An 18,426-nucleotide genomic window follows, 5' to 3' on the forward strand; every position below is an offset into this window, starting at 1 on the left:
CGGATAGGAGGAAAGAATAGATTGAAGCCTCTATGAGGGGGAAGATTCGTCTGTCGCGATAGAATGAGGTGTAGCGCCGTATAACGAACCAGCCTTGGAGGCAGTTAAGAGGGATGTAACATCCACGAGATAAATTTTAGCTACAGTGCGACGAGAGAAAATTATGCCTCTAACAGTTATAAACATTATCTATTCGACGTATAAAAAAACAGTGAAAACGAGTGAAAACGATGATAAATATTAATTATTTATATAATATTCTATGATGTAATTGGACATATCGATGTGTATCATACAAAGACAATGATAATTATAAATTCCTTTTACGATCTGCGTTTGTCTTCCTTTTTTTTATCTTTTGTTGGTTGGCTTTTGTAGGTTGCGGACGCATATCGAACTGAGGTCTGTTAAGAAATTGTAATTATTTGTTAATTGTTACTTGAAAATAGAGTTCATTATTATTATAAATATGAGTGAATAATTATTTGTAACTCTAATTCCTCTCTCAGTAAGCATTATCTGTGTTAATAATTTCTTTCTGCTGCAACGAGCGCAGCCATTGATGATAGCGATTTGTATCGCGTTTTTGTCTGTGTTTTCCTTAGAAACAAATCAAATGTTTGCTTGATGAAGTCTAAATAGTGCACAATACGAAAGTAGAGTTTATAGAGTTTAATTAGCATTTCAAATACTTACTTATTTGGTCTAACAATAGAAAGTCTCTATCAATTGTCTGCCGCCATCTTAACAATTATCTCAGCGGCAAATTAAAATTACGTAACTCTGCAGACATAAATGCCGAAAGGATACGAATGTGTAAAAATAAATGTGCACCGGTGGTCCCGAACTCATTTTAATGAAAATAATTCGAATCAGATTGGTTCTTTAAAAACAGTGCTCACAGTACGATCGTTATAACAAACTTTCCTAGCTGATGTATGGAGCCGAAATTAATTACGCACGAGTTGTGAAGAATATTGTTTCAGGTAACATACGTCAGCGTTGTGCGCGGCTGATATTCAGTGGTTTCAATGATCATTTTGCTGAAGATAACTGTTTCCATCATAATCCATAGTTGTATAGAATCTGTTGTATGAACTGTGATTTAGTGACACTTACACAACTTACAGACAACACTTTAACACGACGTAACTGGGAGTTCTTTAGCAACTTGACCAATTATTTAGCCGGGAAAAAATTTATTTAGTAATAACTCGGTGTAATAAAATAAGATTATCATTTTCATTTACAAATCAGTTAAATATCAAACTACTGAATAACACAGTGAACACCACAGGGAGATGTAACTCAGAGCTAGATGGTAACAGATCGTGACGCTAGACTGGACGCGCACGTAGTTTATGTGTCAGCTGATAGAGGACAATATTGGATAGGGGGACTGTGTTTTTAGTTTCGATTGTGCCCACTAGAGTGCACTAAAGTAATAGAGCGTTTTTCATAAACTGTTCTAGTACTTTCATAAAGTGTTATTATGTCTTTTGTATATGTAAAATGTTCTAAATGTGTTTTAGCAGTATGAATGATGCGTGAGTGTGGTTTAAGGTTAATATGAAGATAATTGTTTAACGAATTATGTAGTAAGATTAAGTGTGGGAACATGTCGAAGAAGTATGGATATGAACAAAGGGGATTTTTGGAGAATAGATTTGTAAAGAAAATTTAGGGAAAAGGAAAGTTAATTCAGGTATAAATAACAATAGTAAATAACTTTATGCATAAACAAAACTTCAGCATATTAGATAATTACGTTGGTAAAACGTGCAGTCGTGAGGTTTACTATTTTTCGATTGATTATGAATGAAAAGCGCGGACTGACGCGGGAGAATGTTATTTTGCTATTGGCTATTAAGTAAACTGAACAATGGCAAAGCAATATTCTACGCACACATTTCTCTGCTGGTGGAGAAGACTGAGAGTATTCGAGAGAGGAGTGGGAACCTAGCCATGAAACAGTTCGAATGTGTGCAGTAGTAGTAGTTTCGACGGAAATGATAAGTTGCCCGATCTAGCAGTGTTCCATACATCAAAAGTGTGGTAAAGTGACAGCATAATTATTCCGATGTGTGTGTAGAAATTTCGGAAATTTAAAGTGAATTTTGTGACGAAAAAAGACATATATTATGCGTGGCGTATTGAGCAGGTCAGTGGCTAAAAACTGTGACTGCATTTGGTACCGACAGACTTAATATTTGGCGAGCGTTCTCAATCAAAAACAATTAGTATTTTTATAGCTATTACGTTTTCGGGAAATGCAACACCATAAACTTGCTAACGTGAGTGAAAGGGATTGTGAGTGACTGTGTTAAGATTAGCACGGGCTTGGCAGTGATACTTGTTCACCTAAGTTTCAGAATGTATTAATTGAGGACAAACTTTCCAAACTTTCATTTCGTATTTCTCCCGAAACGTAGATTAGTGACTTAAATTGCAGCCTGGTTCGCGTCGAAGTACAGTAGGTTTCACTCGGGTTTCCTACTGATGATCTGCTGAGACAATGTTCACAGGTAGGTGCAGGTACGTCGTAAAGTGATGGAAAGAACCGCGCCGCCGCAAGAAGAAGGAAAAGGAGTCGGTCTAAGAACATAGGGGTTCCAGCATTAGAATCAGAATTTAAAACAGCTTTGAAGGACTTAAGATCAAATAAGGCTGAAGGGATAGATAACATTCAATCAGAATTTCTAAAATCATTGAGTGAGGGGGTAACAGAACGGCTATTCACGTTGATGTGTAAGATGTATGGGTATGACGACATACCATCTGACTTTCGAAAAAATATCTTCCAAACAATTCCGAAGACTTCGAGAGCTGACAAGTGCGAGAATTATCGCAAATCAGCTAAACAGCTCATGAATCCAAACTGCTGACAAGAATAATATTCAGAAGAATTGAAAAGAAAAATGAGGATGTGTCAGAGGACGATCAGTTTGCTGTTAGGAAAGATAGGGTCATCAGAAAGGCATTTCTGGCGTTGTGGTTGATAATGGAAGCATGCCTAAAGAAAAAGCAAGACACGCACATAGGTTTTGTCGCCCTCAAAAACGCGTTCGACAATGTAAAATGATATAAGGTGTTCGAAATTCTGAGAAAAAATTGTGTAAGCTATTGGGAGAGACGGGTAATATACAATATCTACAAGAGCCAAAAGGGAATAATAAGAGTGGATGATCAAGAACGAAGTGCTCAGATTAAGAGGGATGTAAGACAGGAATGTAATATTTCGCCCCTAGTGGTCAGTCTGTACATCGAAGAAGCAGTAATGGAATTACAAGAAAGGTTCAGGAGTGGAATTAAAATTCAAGGTGAAAGGATATCAGTGATATCCCACTGATAACATTGCTATCCTGAGTGAAAGTGAAGAAGAGTTACAGGATCTACGGAATATAATGAATACTATAATGAGTAGAGAATTTAGACGGAGAGTAAATCGAAGAAAGACGAAAGTAATGGGAAGTAGCAAAAATGAGAACAGGGAGAAACTTACCACCATGTTTGATAGTCACGAAGTAGATGAAATTAAGTAATCTTGTTACCTTGGGAGTAAAGTAACCAGTGACGGACGAAGCAACGAGGACCTGTACGTCTGGCATGTACGATCGGTAATGAAACACGGGTTGTGGGAAAACCGGAACGCAGCGCTGAGTGGCCACGCTGATTGAGGCACCATGCACAGATGCCCCTCACGCTGGAAGTTCGAGCCCCCCCTCGGGCACGGGTGTGTGTGTTGATCTTAGCATAAGTTAGTTTATGTAGTGTGTAAGTATAGCGACCGATGATCTCAGCAGTTTGGTCCCCTAGGACTTTAGAGACATTCGAACATTTGAAAACCGAAACAGAAGATAATCGAAGCATTTGAGATATGGTGTTACAGACGAATGTTTAAAGGCGGATGGACAGATAAGGTAAGTAATAAGTTTCTGCGTAGAATCAGAGAGGAAAGGAGTATGCGGAAAACACTGATAAGAAGAAGGGACAGGATGATAGGATATCTGTTAAGACATCAACGAATTACTCCCGTGGATCTAAAGGGAGCTGTAGAGAGCAAAAACTGTAGAATAAGACAGAGATTGGAGTCCATACAGCAAATAATTGTTTAGGGTGTAAGTGCTACTCTGAGATGAAGAGGTTAACACAGGAGAGGAATTCGTGGTGGGCAGCATCAAACCAGTCAGATGAAAAAGAGAGAGAGAGAAAGAAAAAATCAACTCTCATCAAGGAGCGAAAATACGTCAGCTGCATCCGGCTTTCGTTCTGCATATGAGAGAAGACAGCATCGGTTCCCTCAAAAACCTATACACAGTATGTTAGGTCAATATATCTTGCCGAATTACTGCTACATTGATATTGAAGTTTCTGTCGATGAGTTCTCATGTAACTTCCCGCGTCCAATCTGGGTACAATACTATTTTAGCAGCTTCTAGTGGTAGATCGAAAGTCGTCTGCCAACCGGTTCAATGCGTCCTCCATAGGAATGCGGTGTTCCAGCGGTGAGGATATTTCACCCAAGATTCGATTATTTGACTTAACAGTTGTTCGTAAACGTCTCTCACAGTCGGTCAGTGTGAACATCGTATGCCTTAAAATATGTTCCATCAACCTGCGGCGGGGCAGGTTGTAAGTTCTCATCTCCAACTTTTCAATCGACCAACCTTGGTAAGCTTCTTGAAGTCAGTATTCTTCACTCTGCGCTGGTAGTTACTGAATCAGCAAATAAAAGTTGTGCTGAAGAAAAATAGACTAAATATCAACCAAAGGCCGCATAAATCAGAATCACTAGGTTCGAAAAGCTTTCTAGAGTTCGGGGGCCTAAACAACTTGTTTGAAAATGTTTCGAAGTTCAAATAATTTTGCTTTATTGCCTATAAAACATGTTTTGAATGGCTGTCAAGTACATAGTCATTGTTAACGTAAAAAAAGCATTACTAAGTGGCGCCAATGTTACAAGTTATCCATATGAAAGCAGCAAGAAATTTATCAGTCCGACCTGAATGATTCCAGCGTTCTAGCCGGTCTCTGACCCACAGCTATTTGCAAGACACTACATCAACTCGTTCGCTGGTCTTCTTATAAATGTCTCTTGATCTGTACGAAACACGTCGCGTGGAGTCTGAGACGACAAGGAAGTTCACTCGCCAATAACTTCCAAACAAAACCACTTAAAATATACAAACTTTCACTGAACTGTTTAATACTGCAGTCGCTTTACATTTACGATGCGAGAACCGACAAAAAAGCAAAATTTCCTTCATCTTCGTACAAATTTATGTAGCGCTGTCTAACATTGATGAGCACCGTCAGAAGGTTCCCTAACACTCTTCCACAGATGCATAGCGGTAGAACAAAGCATTTCACAGAGCGCGTGATATGCTTCATTCCTATTGGCTGATGATGTAGGCGGCCAATCGGAACAACTCCAGCCCTCAAATACTGGTGGTAATCCCTAAGTTATTCAGTAGAATCACTGACAGAATTTTATGAAAGAAATTATGAATTTACGAAAACAAATTTGATTTAAATAAAACAAAGAACCGTTTATCATCAGATATGAAATACTAAATACTGTAATACCTAACTTCTGACTCCTTTTGAGCAAATGCATGCACAGTAGGACGTATGGAACATGATTAATGATTGCACAATATACTTTCCCACGCATACAGTTTACATAGTTTTTAATAAAAGAAAACATCCACACTTTACGTATGCCACCCGTACAGTCTCTCGCTCTCTCCACATTATTCGCACAGCAAAACGTAATTAAATAATAATTTTGAAATTGGTTACAGTTGTATCAGAAATCTGTTGTAAAAAAAAATCGGAAAAATAATTGCTATGAGCTCAATCTTTTTAGTTATCGTTTCAAACGGTCTTATAAATGAGAACATTAGAATCCCTAGCTCACTTTCCTAGAAGGAGAAAAATTATTACGCGTTTAAATAAATTTCTATATAAGAAATACCGAAGACGCTTAATTGAGATTTTTACAATATTGTTGTATTATCAATACAAGTCTTTGTATACGAAGCATGAAAAAGCTCACATAAAATTAAAAACCAGTTTTTAGATTCATAGACAGTGTGTGTGACGTATCAAACGCAAGCGGTAGACAAGCGACTTGCCCCAGCGGCCACCTACAGTTGAACTGATGTCAGAATAAAATAACAAATCTCTCTCCGTGTACCCGGTAAGATGTCAAGGTTAAAGACTCGAAATGATTTGCTATTACAATCCGATTTTATTCAATTTGAGCTATAAACTTCTTTCGTCTTGGCCACGGTGGTCTCGCGGTTCTAGGCGCTCAGTCCGGAGCCGCGCGACCGCTACGGTCGCAGGTTCGAATCCTGCCTCGGGCATGGATGTGTGTGATGTCCTTAGGTTAGTTAGGTTTAAGTAGTTCTAAGTTCTAGGGGACTGATGACCACAGATGTTGAGTCCAATAGTGCTCAGAGCCATTTTTTTTCTTTGAACTCAATTCGGTGCCTCTTCATTACTTATCCAGTCTACCCATCTAATCTTCAGTCCTCTTCTGTAGCTCCGCATTCCGAAAGCTCCTATTCCCTTCTTGTCTGAACTGGGTATCGTCCAAGTTTCACCCCCGTACACGTTTACAGTCCAGACAAATACCTTTAGTAAAGGTTGTCCATCATTTATATTTATATTCTGTGTCATTAAATTTCTCTTTTTCCTGAAATTCTTTCCTTGCTATTGCCAGTCTGCATTTTATATCCTCTCACCTTCTACTATAACAGTGATTTTGGTGCCTAAATAGTAATATTAGGCAAATATTTTTTCACTTATCTTTTAAATTGGCAGTCTAAGACTGATTTTAATACAACAGATATTGACAACTAGGTCGCTGATTACTTCACTGTGATTATGTCACGTTTCATCAAACAGCATAACACATCTGCTCTATTAAGCGTTTCGTTTCTTAATGTAATTCCCTCAACGTAGGCCTGACTTAATGCGAGTACATTCTATTATCCTGGCTTTACTTTTGTTCGTTATCATGTTACAATCTCTGTTTAGGACAATATCCGTCCTGTTCAGCTGACTCTCCAAGTCTAGCAATGTCAAATACCGAAACTTTGGTTATTTTCTCTCTGTATCTGCACTTTTAAAGCCTTCCAGACTTCTCACTGGCTTCCTTTAGTGCTTGTTCATTGTACAGACTAAATAACATCTGGGAAGTCTACAACCCTATCTGACTTCTAAGTTTTAGCTTCTCGATCATTTCCTTCGAGTATTTTAACTGTAGTCCGGCGTTTGTTCAAAGTGTAGATAACTTTTCGCTCCGCGTATCTCTGCTACCATCAGAATTTCAAAGATGAGTTCTAGTCAAAACTGACAAAATTTCTCTAAATTTAGAAGTTCTGTGAGCATACGCTTGGCTTTCTTTAAAGTATCTTTTGAGGTAAGTAGTAGCGTTAGTATTACTCCGCTAGCTTCTACACTTTTCCTACACTGAAACTGGTGTTTCCTGAGTTCGGCTTCAACCAGTGTTTATTTCATTCAATTTATGTTCGTATTCTGCATACCGCACCCTACGTTTCGATAATATTGATACCTTATATTCTGTGTCATTAAATTTGCCTTTTTCCTGAAATGCTTTCCTTGCTATCTTAGTAGATGGTGGTATTTACATTCTCCTTTAATTCAGAGGGTATTTCACCTCTCATATTTGGCAGGCAGGATGAAATAGGTTTGTCATTGTATGTATTCACGTGGATTTCAGCAGTTCTGAGATAATGTTGTCTGTTCAAGCTGGCATCTTTCAACACTGGTATTTCAGTGCTCTGTCAAACTTTTCACATGAAATGGTATCTCCCATCTCTTTTTCATGTACTTCCCCTTCCATTCTCGTAACATATCTTCAAGCTTGTTTCTACTGTTATAGCCTCCTACTTCTCAGCCATCCCTTCTTTGCTTAGTACTGGCCTAGTATCACAGGTATTAATACTTATACAGACGCTTTTCTTTTCTTTTCTTCAGATGTCTATTCCTAGTGTAGGCGACATCAATCTTGCAGTTTTGCGTTTCTACTCCACCCCTCCCACCTTTGTCATTTTGCACTCTGTGTCAATCTATTTTTTAGACGTCTGCATTCCCTTAAATATGGTTAATATGATGAATTTTCGTATTTTCTTTTAGGGATTTTATCTTTCTTCGTGACATTGAGAACGATTATTTCTATCATTCCCTTGTTTATTTGAGAAGATACTGAGCTATACTGTCGCTAGATGTTAACTTTTTTCGCAGGAGGGTGACCCTCGTTAGAGGTAGATCGTAACAGTAGATAGCCATTTACCTCGAATTTCTGTAAGCGTTAGTACGTGTGCCAATTGTAGGCTAAAGAGTAGCAAACACTTAAGAGTCTCCTTACAATTCTCCATCCAAAGACCTGATGGACCAACGGAGCGGAACAGTCTCTAGTGATTAACGTGCGATGATTACGGTGAAAGGTACTCTGTTGTGAGTGGTCAACATGCATTGAAACTGCAATCTGCTTGCCGTTTATTCGATTAAGATTAGCGCAATGCTCTGACTCACCATGTGTCCATGCATCAACATTTCCCGCCACAGTGGCTTTCTCTACATCTACAGCAATACCCCTGCCAACTTCTTGACTATATGTGGCAGAGGGTACTTCTTATACAACTAACTGATTCCCCCACCACTATCCGTTCCACTCGCGAATGGCGCGTGAGAAGAACGAATGTCGGTAAACCTCTTTATTGGCTCTCATTTCTCGAATTTTCTCCTCGTGGTCTAATCGAGAGAGGTATGTACTGGGAAGTAATATTGTCCCTCTCTCACCAGGGAAGTACTCTCTCGACATTTTAATTATAAATTCCTCAGTGATGCGCAACGCTTCTCTTGTAGCGTCTGCGACTGGAGTTTGTTGAGCATCTCTGTGAAGCCCTCGTGCCTACTAAATGATCTCGTGACGCAACGCGCCGCCTTTCGTCGGGTCTTCTCAATCTCTTCCATCTGTCCTACCTGGTAGGGGTTCCAGGATAATGAAAAATGTCCAGGTATCGGTCGAACTAGCGCCGTGTAAGCCACTTCATTCCAATTAATTTAGCTGGTCATTCCAATTAAAGATGCTACAGGATAGTTAGTCCTAGATATTTTACGGGAGGGAATGGACAGTGTCTTGAAAGAAGGATATAAGATGAACATCAACAAAAGCAAAACCAGGATAATGGAATGTAGTCTAATTAAGTCGGGTGATGCTGAGGGAATTAGATTAGGAAATGAGACACTTAAAGTAGTAAAGGAGTTTTGCTATTTGGGGAGCAAAATAACTGATGATGGTCGAAGTAGAGAGGATATAAAATGTACACTGGCAATGGCAAGGAAAGCTTTTCTGAAGAAGAGAAATTTGTTAACATCGAGTATAGATTTAAGTGTCAGGATGTCATTTCTGAAAGTATTTGTGTGGAGTGTAGCCATGTATGGAAGTGAAACATAGACGATAAGTAGTTTGGACAAGAAGAGGATAGAAGCATTCGAAATGTGGTGCTACAGAAGAATGCTGAAGATTAGATGGGTAGATCACATAACTAATGTGGAGGTACTGAATAGAATTGGGGAGAAGAGGAGTTTGTGGCACAACTTGACAAGAAGAAGGGATCGGTTGGTAGGACATGTTCTGTGGCATCAAGGGGTCACCAATTTAGTATTGGAGGGCAGCCTGTAGGGTAAAAATCGTAGGGGGAGACCAAGAGATGAATACACTAAGCAGATTCAGAAGGATGTAGATTGCAGTAGGTACTGGGAGATGAAGAAGCTTGCACAGGATAGAGTAGCATGGAGAGCTGCATCAAACCAGTCTCAGAACTGAAGACCACAACAACAACAACCGTTTACAGCAGTTTGTCATCAATAGTGTAAATTTACAGCATTGGATTTTTTGTGTGCGCAATGTGTTACACTTATTTACGTCCAGAAGCAATTGTTAGTGCCTGCAGATTCATTAATCTTGTGTAGGTAATTTCGCAAATCGATATGGTCATCTATCGTTGACGTTTTCTTTTAGTCAACCTTATCATCAGCGACAGCCTAAAGAGCATCCGACGATTTCTACCATATCAGTTACATACACTGCAAACAGTTACGTTCCTATTACACTTCCTCCGGAAACTATCTTTACAACTTGTCAATTTTGTTCTGCCAAGCGCGATATGTTGAGTTCTGTCTGCAAGCAGGTCTGGAATCGCGTCGCAAATCACTATACTCAGTAATCTCGAATGTTTTCCACTAAACAGCAGTGTAGAATTGTAGCAAATGGCTTCCTGAAGTCGAGGAACACGACACCAACCTTAGTGTCGTTATCTACAGCGCTTTGAATCTCATGGAGGAATAGAGCGAGCTGAGTTTCATAAGATCTTGATTTCTGTAGATGACATTTTCGTTCTCCAAAAATCGCACGATTCTTGGACATAGAAATGTTCCATAATTCTGCAACATATTGACGTCAATGAGGTAGGCCTGCAATTATATACATCTGTCCTACGACCCTTGTTGAACACGGGAGTGGCCTGCGCTTTTCCAATCATTGTTGCTCCAGCGAACTACAATAAACTGCTGCTTCAAGGACAGCAAGTTCTTTCCATAATCTTTGTAGTATCTTAATGGTACCGGTATCTTACCTGGTCCTGATGCCGTTACACCGATTGTAGTTGCTTTTCTATTCAGCGATTCGTTATCTCAGTATTTGCCATTTCACCGTCGTACGATGATTGAGTAGATATTTCTACAGTATTCTCCATATTCCGCTTGCCTACCTCCCCTCACCCCCGCCCCTTCTTGCTATCGAGGCACATAAATTCTGGAATAACGTACTCCTGAGCAAAGAATTCGTAAAGTGTGACTTGCGGTTTCACCTCACACTAAGACAAAGACCTACTTTTGCCGGTGGTGTCACTTAGTACCTAACTTTGAGTAGTCCCATCCCCGTAGGGTCACACACTTCGCACAAAATTGCTGAGAAACTCTATTATAAAGTCTTCCTGCGGTCGTCCAATACAAAGTTTTTGGAAGCCGGCAGTATAAAGTTTCCTCGTTGGGTTCTTCTTTCTAATTAGTGCTCCTCACACACAGCTGAAGTCTCCTGGCGTCGGGTTTACAAAGAGTTTTCTTATGTGTAGATTCCACACTTGCCTGCATTCACAGATGATACTTCGCGTGTTCTTTACAAACTTATACGTCGAAATCGTCACATGAAACCGACTGTACAGTAGTCTACATGCACGTGTGCAGAGTGACGTCACACCACACCTATTTTATCGTTGTGTGTTCACATAAATCCGAATGTAAAGGTAGATGGGAAAAATAAAAGTAAGCCGTGTTTATTACATTAGAGCAGAAATTGCGAAACTGCCGTTGTATTAACAATTTCAAACGTATTGCAGCTGCGTGCCGTTTCTGAGCGTTTAAAAGTCTAAAGCAACGTGTTTCGAAAGCGCGTATTCAGCGAAATTGTGAAATTTCTGTTTCTCTCTTTGCAAATTGTGTATGAACGGGCCTCTTAGCTTTGTTGGTGTGTGTTTGTTGGCGTTTCAGCCACGAGTCATAACTCGGTGCCGCAAAAAAGACCTTGTGGCGTACTAAAACCTCTCTCTAAATACAAGTACTGTGCATTTCAAAACACAGTCTCCAAAAAAACTGAGCTGCCTACCTGTGAATCTCAGTTGATGAATGGGATAAAAGAAAATGCTCGAATGAGGATTAAAAGGGAGAAAAACTGTGCCTTCCGCGACGAAAAGCGGAGAGTCGAGGCTACATTTTCGCTGTGTTTTGTAACACTATTATCGATATTACTCTCTTCTTTAACTTCTTTGTCTGTTTTTACTGTGGCTTCTGTATAGCCATGCTCTTTGATTTAACATTCGTGTAAATATTTTTTGGTTATTCATGAAAGTTTAAATAGGCATAATTGTAATTAATCTACGGATGTAATTTCAAGAGATATATACTGTAAGACAATGAAAACGTTGAAACTTTACTTGTAATACTGATTCATGCATAGGATTCATGCATTCCGTTTCTCACCCGAAACTACATTAACTGAGGAAGTGAAATTGTACAGGTCGACTTTTCATTCGCAAAGCGATGTGAAGAATTTGCTTGAAGAGTTATTAGCTTAGAAATACTTTGCGAGATTAGTAACTGTGTGTGGGGGGCATTTACGTTTTTTGTCCTTTTGTGCATCTTTTGAGTTTTTCGTTTTCAAACGACCTTTACACAAAAACTGATATCTGAGAAAACAGATATTCCCCGACAGACGTTATATTATTGTCACTGCTCATTTGTTCATCGGAAGATTTGGCAGCCTATACCAGTGCAATGGGAAAAGCTAGTGACAAGTGAATAACCTTGGAGACGATGTACTGGATTTCGTCGTTTTCACTTACGCTCTATGTACGTTCTACGTGTGTGCTGTCACAAATACGTTACCCTTGGTACGATCGGTGGTAAAACCCTTCAGGTGATCCTGTGATGAAAATGTAAAATGAAATTCTAGGATGAAAGTTGATAGTTCAGTGAGTTCACCGTGGTGTAGTGAGTAAAGACACGCGGCTAAGAAGTCGAAATAAACAGCATCGTATACTGATGCATCCAAATACTCTTCTGTACATATTCCCGTTTGTAAAATATTCTGCGACTTCCATATTACTTTAATACGTAGATGTTCTGCAGTATACAGCGTTATATAACATAACAGAGACTTGTCGTGAATGAGTACTTCGATTTTGTGACAATGGCAGGGAACATACAGAAATAAATTACATGAATGGTCGTCTAAATCATCCCCATTAGCTGCGAAAATTGCAGATATAGCTTGAAAAAGGAATATTAGAAAATAAAGCCTGATATACACTCATGAGCGAAGACGTAATGACCAATGCCCAACGCGACCCTGAACGCCGGCTGGTGGCTTTGCGGGTACGTGACGCGGTAGCAAAAGAATATAAGCGGAGCAGGCGCAGATGGGGGATCACATTAACGAAGATATTCGCTACGAATGTGGAAATCCATTCAAATAAACAAAGGGCAGATTATTATTACGCAGGGCCTGTCAACGAGTGTCTAGAAAACGGCCAAGCTGGTCGAATATTCGCGTGGTACTGTCGTGGGCAGCTATGGAAGGTCAGTGAAACTACCACTGGCTCTAAATGGTTGGACGTCCACGAATCGTCACAGAACGTGGGGTTCGAAGGCTTGTATGCTCCGTATAGTAATATAGGTCGTGATCCGTGGCATCTCTACCGTAAGAGCACAATACTGGTACACACGCTTCATTCATCGTACATTGCTGAACAGGAGATTCGCAGCAGACCACCCCTACGTGTTGACACGTTGAACAACGGCGATCGCAGTGGGTAAGGGAACATCGGGAATCGACCGTCGACCATTGGACCCATGTCGGAGCTTTGGGTCAATCACGTTATTACTACACTAGGAGCCGCATTATGGTATGGGAGACATTCTCCTACGCTTACATGGGTCTGTGGTAGCAATAGAAGACACGCTGAAAGCTGCGAATCCTCTGCGTAGCTTAATGCTTTATGTCTTGGCTCAAATGGCTCTGAGCACTATGGGACTTAACATCTGTGGTCATCAGTCCCCTAGAACTTAGAACTACTTAAACCTAACTAACCTAAGGACATCACACACATCCATGCCCGAGGCAGGATTCGAACCTGCGACCGTAGCGGTCACGCGGTTCCAGACTGAAGCGCCTAGAACCGCACGTCCACACCGGCCGGCGCTTTATGTCTTCCCCGACGGTGATGTCGTCTTTCATCAGTATAACTGACCGTGTGTCGGAGCCAGAACCGTGCTATAAAGGAGCATTGTAGTGAACTCACGTTGATGTCTCGGCGACCAAATTCCCCTTATGTAACTGCTATGGACCCATCTGGTTGGCTGTCGGGTGACATCACCGCGTGAGCAAATCTGCGGCCCGTTATTTTCGTGAATTACATGAACTGTGCGTAGACATCTGATGCCACACACCTCCGCAAAATGTCGGATCCCTTATACGCAGAATCAGTGATGCATTTCGGCCCAAAGACGGACAAAGTATTTTTAAGCAGGTGGTCATATTGTGCTTCTTTTCCTGCCAAAGCAATTATATGCGCTTTTGGAGTCTCCGTGCACTGTTTCTGGAGTACGTGTGCTAACGCAACAATTCATCATTCAGGTGTGGACGACACATAATATTCTGGAAATGTAAATGAAAGACATTTATAGAATGCATTTTGTACCGCAAATGAATCAACAGAAATAGCATAATTAAATCGAGTACGAGTTCCTGAGAGACACCCTCCACTCCCTCCAAATTATCAGTGTACACATGTACCAGTTGAGGCTTGAATTCTAAGAAATGGTGTCGACAGCAATTGAGAGATTTGCACCAAATAAATTAACAAACGACGGAGCTGATCCTTCTTGGTACACAAAGCGTATCAGAACATTGTTGCAGAAACAACAGAAAAGTCATCCCAAATTTAAACGAATGCAAAACTTCCAAGATTGACGATATTTTACAGAACCTCGAAATTTAGCGCTGATTTCGATGGGAGATACTTATAATAGCTTCCACAACAAACCTTGGATCTAAACCTGGCACCAAATCCCAAAAGATTCTGGTCGTATGTGAAGTATGCTAACGGCAAGGCACAGTCAATGCCTTCTCCGCGCGATAGCAATGGAAATACCGTGGACGACAGTGCTGCCAAAGCAGATTTACTAAACGGAGCCTTTCGAAATTCCTTCACCAACGAACACGAAGTAAATATTCCAAAATCCGAATCAAAAACAGCTGCCCCAGTGGTATCCTCGGAGTAGTGAATCAACATAAATCACTTAACAAAACCAAGTCTTCCGGTCCAGACTGTATACCAGTTACGCTACTTTCAGTGTATGCTGATGCAATAGTTCCATTTTGAACTATCATATACAATTACTCGCTCCTCCAAGACTGGAAATTTGCACTGGTCACACCAATATTCAAGAGAGGCAATAGGAGTAATCCACTAAATTACAGGGCCATACCATTAACGTCGATATACAACAGGGCATTGGAACATATATTGTGTTCGAACGTTATGAAATATCTTGAAGAGAATGGTCTATTGACACACAGTCAACATGGATTTGCAAAACATTGTTCTTGTGAAACACAATCAGCTTCAAATTGACTCTGTATTTCTAGATTTCCAAAAGACTTTCGACAGTGTACCACACAAGCGGCTGGTAGTGAAATTCGTGATATCTTGTCAGAGAGGTCACAGTTCGATGTAATTGATGGAGATTCATCGAGTAGAACGGAAGTGATTTCTAGCGTTCCCTGTGCCGTTCCTTATGCATATAAACGACTGTATAAACTGTCATTTATCGCCTAGTAAACTCATCAGGAAATCAAAACAAATTGCAAAACGATATAGAAAAGATATCAGTATGGTGTAAAAATTGGCAATTGACCCTAAATAGCGAAAAGTGTGAGGTCAACGACATGAATGCTAAAAATAATCTGTTAGTCATCGGTTACGCGAACAATAAGTCAAATTTAAAGGCCGTAAATCCAACCAAATACCTAAGAATAATAATTACGAACAACTTAATTTGGAGGAAACACATATAACATGTTGTGGGGAAGGCGAACCAAAGACTGCATTTTATTTGCTGAACATTTAGAAAATGCATCACATCTGCTAAACAGACTGCCTACACCACGCTTGTCCGTCCTCTTTTGGAGTACTGTTGCGTAGTGTGGGATCCGTACCACAGAGGATTAAAGGTTTGCGTCGAGAAAGTTCAAGAGAGGGCAGTACGTTTTGTGTTATCTCGAAATAGGAGAGAGAGAGTGTCACTGACGTGATACGGGATTTGGAGTGAACATCATTGAAAAAAAAAAGGCATTTTTCCTTGCGGCAGAATCTTCTCATGAAATTTCAAACACCAACATTCTCCTCTAGATGCTAAAATATTTTGTTGACGCCGACCTACACAGGGAGAAACCATCATCACAATTAATTAAGGAAAATCAGAGCTCTCACGGGAAGATACAGGTGTTATTTTTCTCCGTGAGCTGTTCGAGATTGGAATTACAGGGAATTACTGCGAAGGTGGTTTGGTGAACCCTCTGCCAGGTACTAGAATATGAGTTGCCGAGTATCCATGAAAATGTAAATGTAGACAACAAACGACTTCATGATGTATCCAAGTATAAGGTACATGTTATTATTTTGGAATTGTGAATTCACTCGCTTTACAGATTTGTCGTGTAACCGAAATTTAACTCATTCTTTTTTAATAATACTGATGTAGATGACCTCACACTTTTCATTATTTACGGTCAATTGCCACTTTGTCGACATCATTTCGCTGGTTTTTTTGTTCTTTTGACGATTTTACTAGACGATAAATGACAGTATCATTCCAAACAGTCTAAGAGATCTGCTCAGATTGTATCCTAAATCATTCATGTATATTACGAACAGCAGAGGCCTATAATATGTCCTTGGGGAACGCTAGATATCACTTCTGCTTCACCCTATAACTTTACGTCAGTTGCTACGAAAGTATATCTGACAGCAGTTCTCGAATTCAGTCCCCCACCTGTGACGATATTCCAGAAGAACGCAATATGATCAAACGTCGTTTGAGAGGGACGGTATCAAAAGCCTTCTGGAAATCTAGAAATATGGAATAAATTTCAGATCCGCTGTCGATAGCACATAATTATTCATGAGAATAAAGAGCTCGTTGTGTTGCACAGTAATGGTACTTTCTGGGTTAGTACTACGTCTCACTAGATCCTTTTCTTCGAGGTAATTCATAATGTTCGAACACACTAAATCTTCTAAATTATACAGCAAATCTGTGATATGAGTCTGTAATTGAGCAGATTACTCTTATTTCCTGCTTTAACAGAACGAGATTTGAGTTAGAATCTCCCTTAATGATTAAGAGGCGCAATGATACTGTCGCTTCTAAATTTTTCATAGTTTTGCTTCTGTTCAGAGTGGAGCAACTTTCGAATGTTTTGTGAGGACTATTTTGGTGTGTCTGCTGAAGGAGAAGTTACATGATCTCTCTCTCTCTCTCTCTCTCTCTCTCTGTGTGTGTGTGTGTGTGTGTGTGTGTTTGTGTGTGTAATGAGAGTGAGATAAGTGGAAAAAGGGGAATGGAGATTAGAAGCATATGTTTTTGTATGTTTTCAGCTGTTTGATAACTACATTTTAAGTGGAGAAGTGTCTGCTTGCAATTCACTTAGTGTTGCAATGTTTTGTTGCACAGTGACATGTTTTCGTTCACGACTTACTTTCCTTATATAACAGCGTTTTTTACTTGGTTGTTCTCAGCTGTTGTGAATTTTGATGGAGACTGATGCTTTGTCTGAGGATCTTAAGATCAGTCTCCGTGTTCTCTCGTTGGCGGTTTCCTTGCGCGAGATGGCCTGCAAAAGTGGAGTGTGTACTGTGACTTTTAGGACTCCATAGATGTTCAAGTGGACTAAAATGCAAATACACTGACATCCACAATCAACACCCACGTAGAAATTTGTCAAAAATAAATATAGTTCTTCACGACTATTTCGCAGATGACGTACTGTCAAAACGATGATGGAAGTGCATGAAGAAGGCGATCTGTAAAATCCTGTTTTCGCTAGTGTCAGGTGGAGAATCGTGACAAACTAAACGAAACGCACATGTTGTGGTTCTTACACCTAAAGTAGGTAAACGACCATGAACTTTGTACTACATTTTACAGCAACACATTTGACCCCCGAAACATGTCACATAGGTGGACGGAAAGAACGACGCTACACAGTATAATAGCGAATTTGGAAAATGCAGAGGCAACAGGGTTATTGCACTCACGGTTCAAACAACAGCGTGCAAATGTTGAGAGGCAAAAGTTAGTAGAAATTTGTGTGACCGTAATAAGAGCAATGCGCGAAGCATACAACAACTTTCACTGTCTTAATTTGGAGAAAGATCTTGGCGAGAACCCAACAAAATTCCGGTCGCACGTAAAATCACTCATCAACCATTCTGGGAAGGCAGTGTGGGAGGGGGGGGGGGGGGCGGATGGGGGCCTGGAGGCAGCAAAAAGAACGCTGCAGTTTAAAATTTCTGTTTGGAGCAAGAGGATCTACACATATACTGTCGTTTAACTGTCGTAGAGATTGCCGCATGGAGGACAGAGATGTTCCGTGGCGTAGAGAAGCACCCGTAAAAATCAAAAAATAAGTCCTCAGGTCGAGGTTGAATCCCATTTAGGTTTTACGGAATGCTGCGGCATTTATCGCGAATCTCTCGCGCAGCGATAATTCCCAAGCGAACGGAAAAAAGGCCAGGTGACTTCTGCAATTAAGAAAGGTAAATGTAC

This window comes from Schistocerca americana, chromosome 8 (assembly GCF_021461395.2).
Source record: "Schistocerca americana isolate TAMUIC-IGC-003095 chromosome 8, iqSchAmer2.1, whole genome shotgun sequence".
NCBI classification, from domain to species: domain Eukaryota; kingdom Metazoa; phylum Arthropoda; class Insecta; order Orthoptera; family Acrididae; genus Schistocerca; species Schistocerca americana.